The sequence below is a fragment of the Pteropus vampyrus genome, unplaced genomic scaffold (genome assembly GCF_000151845.1).
Source record: "Pteropus vampyrus isolate Shadow unplaced genomic scaffold, Pvam_2.0 Scaffold1000005685, whole genome shotgun sequence".
NCBI classification, from domain to species: Eukaryota; Metazoa; Chordata; class Mammalia; order Chiroptera; family Pteropodidae; genus Pteropus; species Pteropus vampyrus.
Window position 1 is genome coordinate 1 of NW_011920087.1, and position 8,050 is coordinate 8,050.

Below are 8,050 nucleotides of genomic sequence, written 5' to 3' on the forward strand. Positions count from 1 at the left end.
ATCAGTAAAAGCAGTAAGTCGGCCATACACCTGACCAGTCGAGGACCCAGATCGCCGCCCCGCAGAAGTGATCGCCGTTTTTCCCGGAGGGTAACTTGCAAAGGGAACTCGCCGAGAGACGATGTTACGCCACCCACGATCATGCCAGCCGTCCTCAAGCCGGGACCGGGAACCGCAGTCTGCAAGACAGAGGTCACGGCCAGGCCGGGGAGAAGGCAGGGCCAGGGCGGCACCCCGCCCGACACATCAGTCAGCCCGCACGTCCAAGGACAGCTTGCGCTTGGCTTTATTGTGCCAAGCGGGCCAGAGAGCACGGCCAGCAGCTGACCCTGGTGCGGGGCCACGCGCCGGGACCAGCCACACAGGCGGACTGACCACAGCGGGCCTCGTCGGAGCCGTCGGAGCAGTCCACCTTGTCGTCACACTCCGGGTTCACCGTGGTCACACACTGGCCATTCCCGCAGGAGAAGGCGCTCTCTGGACAGCGACCTGAGGGCACAGCAGCACGAGACCTTGCTGGGCCCTCCCACCTGCCTTCTGTCCCTGGTGTTTCCCACGTGACTTCCTCAGAGCGGGCATGGGGACAGCGTGAGAACGCCAGTCAGCCCCGAGCCGGGCTGGGCAGCGGGAGCGTTCGCGTGCCCCGGGTGCACCTCCAAATTGTCTAGGCGTCACATTTCAGGAAAGTAAGAAAAGGGTGACATTCGATATTTAACGTGGTAAAATACATAACATAAAAGTCGCCATTTTAAGTGTATGATTCACATGTGAGGCCAGGTCACTCTCTGTGGGGGGCCGTCCCGGACACTGTGAAGGGCTGAGCAGCTCCGGAGTGATAGCCACAGATGTCCCCAGACGCCACCCAGTGTCCCCTGGGGGCGAGGTCGCTCCTAGTTGAGGAACACTGATGTGAAGCTAAATAAATGTATCTACAGGTGTGTCGTAGCTGTCTGCAAGGACAGTGACCAAAATATTAAAAGCGATGGGATTCAGGTGACGCTTACTTTTTCCTTTTTTGCCACAAATGGTTGGTGTCGTCTTCTTTTTAACAACAGGCTTCCGCCACTTTTCAAAAACCCCACATTGTTTTCTCTCGGTCACACCTGGCCACGTGTGATCCAAGTGCCTCGTCTGCAAACCCTATGCGTGCACAGGGTTGCAAACCCGTCCCCCATTCGGAGGCTCGGTGCGCCTGGACCCCCTCGCAGTGACCGTGATCGGGGAGCCCTGCGGAGGGGCAGGCAGCTCAGGGGACGGGCGACGGCATACCTGATTTCAAGTCCCGTTCTGTCAATGGCCCCCTCTGGCTTCCTGTGACGAAACCGAGAAGGCGCATTAGCTGGGTCAGTGGGTGATGGCCCTCTTTGAAAACATCACATGGAAAGGCAGACAGTATGGCACCGTCCACCACGGGAGCCACTCAAAGCCAGTACAATGACACCCAATGGAACCCTGGGATCCTGTCTCACCCGCCACATGACAGGCACTAAATAGCCACACAGGGCTGGCGGCTACTGCAGTGGACGATGCACGCATGGAACATCTCCACCACCACGGAAAATTCTATTAGGTGGTGCTGATGTCGAAGTCACTGACTCAGTTGGAGAGTCAGGGTTGCTAGGCAGGGGACTACGAATGTCCCAGAGGGCCAGGACAAGGTGATGAGCCTTTGACCTGACCACAGTCTGATGCAGCCTCAGATTTTAGAGTTTAGCATTTTTGCTTTTCCTTCTGTACCCAGGGTCGACAAAACCCGGCCCGCCCCTTGTTTTTTGTAAATAAAGCTTTATTGATACGCGGCCGTGTCCATTCATTTCTGCAAAGCCCTGGGCTGCCTTCGTGCTGCAACAGCAGGGTGGAATGGGCCAGGAAAGTGGAGGTATCTACACTCTGGCCACGGCTGGGCTGCAGACGCCTCTGGTCTGTACCACTGAGGGTGACATCCGGCGTGTGCTTTCTGTTTGTGGGGCGGGGCGGTGACCCGACACCCGAAGGTTAATGCTGCCCTCCCACCGCACGCCCCTGCCATTGTCTTGAATATCCAAGGCCTACTTGCCTGTGAGCGTGGCAGACACGAGGGTGCCGTGGGCGGCCAGGGGGATGCCGTGGCCTTGCAGCCTCGCTCGGAGCCCCTGCTGCAGAAGCTCCCGCTCCAGGCCCAGGTCCAGTGACCGCAGGGCCAATAGCAGGAAGTGCAGCCGGAAACGCACCAGGACGCTGGCGTTGCCGTCCCTGCGGGCAGGAGGGAGGCCCTTGGCGGGAGGGACGCTCTCCTTGGGGTCCCGGGCAGCTTGGGAGTGCACCCAGATCCCTTCACCCCCACGGAGGCCCTGACGCACCTGTACCCCAGCACCGTGCAGCCCACGCAGCTGGCCTCCAGCTCTGTCTTCCAAAAGCTACGTGCAAACTGCAACGGACACACAGCAGCCGAGTTGGGGCTGCAGCGAGGGCGCATGTTCCCCGCGGAGAGCTGTCCTGAGCGGGGAGCGGGAAGAGGGGCGGAAACGCACCCCAGCCCAGGCCCCAGACCCGACGCACACTGCGTCCCCACCGAGCCGTGTAAACAACCGGAAAGGATTGATAAGTCAATTCCGGATGACAATATCGCTCCAGCGACAGATGTGTGTGGATAAAATGTGTCCGTCCACATAGGGAAGGTCACTCAGCCATGAAAAAGGGGGAGGCGCTGGCACTCCAGGACGTGGACGGACCTTTAACGTGATGCTCAGTGAGAGACGCTCAACACACAAGGCCACATGGCGTGTGATTCCATTTATATGACACATCCAGAACAGGCACGTCCACAGACAGGAAGTGGGTGAGTGGGTGTCAGGGGCTGGGGAGGGTATGGAGGTGACTGATGAGGGGACGGGGCTTAGTTTGGGGTGAGGACTCACCAGTCCACATCCCCACTGACTGCATCTAGACCTGCTCTGTCCCAAGAACATTCCACAAATTTCCAGAATGTTCTACAGCTGCCCTGCTCCATACAGCAGCCACCACCCACGCGTGACTACCGAGCTTTTGAAAAGTGGCTAGTGCCACCAAGGAACTGATTTTTATGTTTTAATTAAATCATACTTAAATTTTAAAACAGATAATTCACAGAGCATCATATTTTCAAGGTCCGTCCACATTGTGGCGACTGTCGGCGCCTCCTTCCTTTTCATGGCTGAGTGGCACTCCCCGTGTGGACAAACACATGTGTGTCCATTCATCCACTGATGGACATCTGGGGTGCTTCCTCTCTGGGGCTGTTGTGAACCCCGCCGCCGTGAGCACACCTGGGCCCGTTTTTGTGCAGACGTGCGTTTCCGTTTCCCTTGGGGACGCACGGAGGAGCGGAATTGCTAGGTCAGGTAGCAATTCTGCATTTAACTTTTCGATGAACAGCTGGACTGTTTTCCACAGAGCTGCCCCATCGCACACCCCCACCGGCCACGAACAAGGACACCAATCGTCCGCCACAATACAACGTAGGACCTTTAAACCCTTAAAAAGCCTTAAAAAGCCGGAGTCAGCTCCACAGGACGCCACGACCCCCTGCGCCTGAGAACGCACCAGCCCTGCCAGCCAGCCTCACCCTGCTCCTCCCACGGCCCGCCTCCCCGCCCAGCGCCTGCCCGGGCTGTCCCCTGCTCAGCTCACCCGCCCGAGGGGGTCCTCTCGGTGGAGGCCCCGGCTGCCCACAACGTCCCCACTCCTGGGAGCCCCTCACCAGCATCTCTAGGGTGGGTGTCAGCATGCGGTAGTAGTCCGAGGCCTCCTGCTGCAGGCTGCGGGAGTACCGGATCCCCCGCAGCTCGGCCGTGTGCTCCACATCGACGCCCTGTATGGAGAGGGAGGCTGCGGGCGAGACCAGGACCCCGTGAGAGAGCCCAGTTGCAGGGTGGGGCTCAGCCGAGGGGCCTCGAGGACCCCCACCACCCAGGGCCCGGTCACCCGACACACAGGTGGGCGGGCTGACTTCCCGAGAGTCGTCATGAGCGATTTTAACAGTGTCCCCTCATTGCCTTTCACATGGCGCCCCCCCTAAGTACAGCACAAAGCCCCTGAGATCCCCAGATTTTGCTTGAGGGCAGGACTAGCTCCCAGTCGAACGTGTCCCAGGGGCTGACGTGGCCTCAGGAGAACTTCCCTCCACTTCGGAGCAGCTGTCCCCTCCTGCTCCCAAGAAAGGGGCCAGCAAATACCGTGGGGACACAACCACCGCTCCCAGGATGCTACCCTCTGAAAAAATACAGGTTTCCAACTGCGGAAAACACTGTGTCTTCAAAAGCACACACTAGCTAGGATGACTGTCATAAAAAATGTTAAATGAGGAAGACAATAGCAACCACGTAAACCGTGAAAACACTCGTTTCTAACTGTCGAAAATCAGCAAAAAAAAAAAAAAAAAAAAAAAGATCATCACTGCAAAATAAGAAAATGATGGTAACAGCCACATGACTTGTGAAAGCCGGTTCCCGGTTCTCTCCCGAATGACTATCCATCCAGATAGATGTTTACATAGCTGCTTATCCAATAGGCAGAATAAATACTCAAAACCGATTCTAAAAAGTTTGTTTTCTCATTTGAAAACTAGAGAAAAACAAGCACCTTGTTGTGTAGACCAAGTTGCTTAGCTCCATGCCCAACTAAGCATTTCGGGGCCCCCCAATTAATTACAAGCTGCCAGGAAGTTGAGAAACAGCACAGAGGTCCCGGCACCCTCCCCAGACCCCCCAAGGCCAACACCTCCACCGGAAACTGTAAGCTGTCCGAAAGCAGAAAGGGACACAGTTTCATCTGATCTTGAAAACATTTTTTAAAAATTAAAAATTTTAAGTGCTTCTTAAAATTTTCCCTGGTTTTCAGGAGTCCTGTTGGAAATTATATTTTATCTCTTATTCCTTAAAGGTATCTGTGCTTCTAGAATGAAGGTGTAACACCCAGCTCCCACCCCTTCCTGGAGCAAGGACACGTGCACATGCACGCACATGCTCACACACATGCTCACATGCACGCATGCGCACACATACACACTCACATGTGCACACATCTGGTCACGTGCACATGCATGCCCATATGTGCACACACGTGCACACATGCACTCACACACTCATGCACACACATGCACATGTACACACATGCTCACACACCCACATGGACAAACACCCACACGCACCCACATGCACACACATGTGCACACCCCTCCCACATGCAGACACTCACGTGCACACACACGCTTGCACTCACATGCTTGTGCACACATGCACACGCGCACATGTGCACACACACGTACACACCCGCACACACACACGTGTGCACATGCACATCCTCACATGTGCACACATGCACACCTGCACGTACAAAGCCCAACTTTCCCGTCCTTGACTCTCACAGCCACTAGGGGGCCTCAGTCAGCCGTGCCCGGCTGTGACATCCTCCTGATGTCAAACATACACTAAAAAAAAAAAAAAACCTGGGGACCCACATAGAATTGCCAACTTATTATTTTGCCACGTGAGAGCACTCTCCTGCCAACTGTCACATAGCATCACCATCTCATGAAAGCAAGGTGGCTTTTACGTCTCCCGGAACACCACAGAAACCTTCTCAACTCGGAATAAGCCCATCTCGGAGCCACGGGGCCCAGCCGAACTTCTCGTGATGACAGAATGTTCTAGATCTGCACTGCCCAGTACAGTAGCCACGAGCCACTCGTGAGATGTGGCTGGTGGGGACTGAGGAATTGAGATTTAAAGGTTATTTACTTTTAATGCATTTAACTCAAAATAGCCACCGGGCCTTGGGGCTGCCAGTGCAGACAGCATGGACATGAGGCCACACTGAAATAGAAGAACTTCCGTGTTTATTTTGTGACAGCAGCCCCGTGCCATCAAAATGATGGGTCATCATTTTGCATGGTTCATCTTAAATTCCATGACCATCAGCTGAGAATAAGCTTGAGACAGGAACCACCGTGATTGTGGGTGGCGGGCATACAGACGATTGTTCATTTTTTATACTTTTCGATATTTTTCAAATTTCTCAAGATTTTTAAAAAGCTTTTTTCCTCTGTCCCTATTTGTGCCCATTTCACCTTGGCCATGAAAACTTCGTCAGAGAATCCTATTGGTGGGAAACGCGCCAGCCAGACCGTGCCCGGGCACCCAGCCTTCTCTCGTCCTCTCCCTCGGTGGCCCGAAGGGGCAGCCCTCAATTTCACATATGCACACTGTCTCCAGGATCACCGCATGACAGCACTGAGCCACGCCCGAGCGTCTCCGTCACCCAAGATATGAACCCATGCAAGCCCTCGGCCGCTTACCCACAAGGACCGCCAGCGTGACGATGACGATGCTGGCGGCCACCGCAGCACAGAGGGCGACACGGCAGCACACGGCGTCCCGAGGGGGCACGTCCTTTGCTGCCCGGGGCACGAGCTGGGATTCACCAACCGTGGGCTCCATGGTCCCCAGGCCCCGGACGGCCACCTGGATGCCAGCAAAAAAGGGGCAGAAAAGTGACATCAGCGCTGGAGTCACTCCTCCTCCCCTGAGTTGGGGTCTTTCCTGTGCAGATGTGACGGCCATCAACTGTGGCCCAGGCGCCGGAGGTCTCCACTTGAAAACATCCTAAGACGTGGATTCAACGTGACTGCTAACTGAGCTTTGCATGCGGCTCCCCATGGCTGCTCGGGCCTGTTGCTGGAAGGAATCGGGGTGTGTGTGTATGTGTGTGTGTGTGTGTGTGTGTGTGTGTGTGTGTGTGTGTGTGTGTGTGAGAGTCCCCTGGGAACACTGGACAAACTGCCACAACCTTGAGGCTTAAAGCAACATGGGTTCGTTATCTTGCAGTTTTGGGGTCAGACTTCTGAACATCAGGGGCTGCCGAGAGCTCAGGGGTCTCCTGAGACGGGGTGACGGGTCGGCCCCGGTGCTATTGGCTCTGAAACTTATCGTCAAGAGCCAACAAACTCTATCCTATGCGGGGCAGCTGGTTCCCGCCACTTGTGACTAGAAAGAGCCTTGAGCGCAAAACGCACGCGGCCTCCCACGGGATGGCTCTCTACGTCCCGAGACCCGAGCGGACCTGGTTCTAGCCCAACCCAGAGTGTTCTCAGCCCGTGGCGGGGGCGCCTGGGCACCACGGGGGTGCAGCGATCCGCACCTGGCCCCCCGACGCATCGCTCCCCTTAGAAAACCTCAGAGAGCGAAGCTGGGGGGACAATCGCATCACGTTTCCCCTGACGGGGCCCCACGGTGTTGCCGTGATGGGAGCTTTTGGGTGAGATTAGCATTTAAATCGGTACACGCGAGTGAAGCAGGGAGCCTTCTGGACCGTGGGTGGGCCACGTCTAATCTGGGAAAAGGCTCGGCTTCCCGGGGGAAGGAAGGGGTTTTGCTCTCTCTCCTGTTCTGTTTTTCTGGAAAACACTGAGGAACGCGGTCCGCGGTCGGTATTTTAGGATAAGGACGCCTCGTGCAATGCTTGGGACGTACCACCACTGAGAAAAGGTATTCGTTGTTTTTCTGAGATTCACATTTACCTGAGTGTAAACTTTAGTGTGTTTATTGTTAAGTCCGAGACCCCCACGCCGGGGCCCCGCCAGAATGTTCCATCGTACCGAAGGAACATGTCTCTGCTGGAAACGACCGCTCCGTCCCTCACTGCTGATGAGAAAGGGGAGCTGTGTGGGGGCGGCGGGGGTTGGGGGTGGGGCGGGAGCGGGGCTGCATAACACTCACCCCTTTATGCTCACACTTGAGCTCAACTGCCTTCTGAGGAGCCGAGAATCTCTAAGAATCGCTCGATGAAATGTTTTCGGGACAAAGACACCGAGATTCACTTCTATGATTAGAGCTGGAAACTCAAATTTAGTGTGTGAGCTCGCTGATGGCCCCCCGCCCCAAACGCACACACTAAGTTCATTCAAGCCCAGCCGCCCCCACGCCTAGGTTTTCTGAGGACACCTGTGTTCTCCACATTGTCTTGTCATCACCATAATTAAGGCCCAGAAACTGCTATTTAGCAGCGAACATAGAAGCGCCATTCATTCAGCTCT

General features: G+C 55.7%; 1 pseudogene; it reads right to left on the reverse strand.

Moving 5' to 3' along the window:
• Nucleotides 1-35: 35 nt before the first annotated feature.
• On the reverse strand, nt 36-6,455 carry LOC105311650 (annotated as a pseudogene).
• Nucleotides 6,456-8,050: the final 1,595 nt, after the last annotated feature.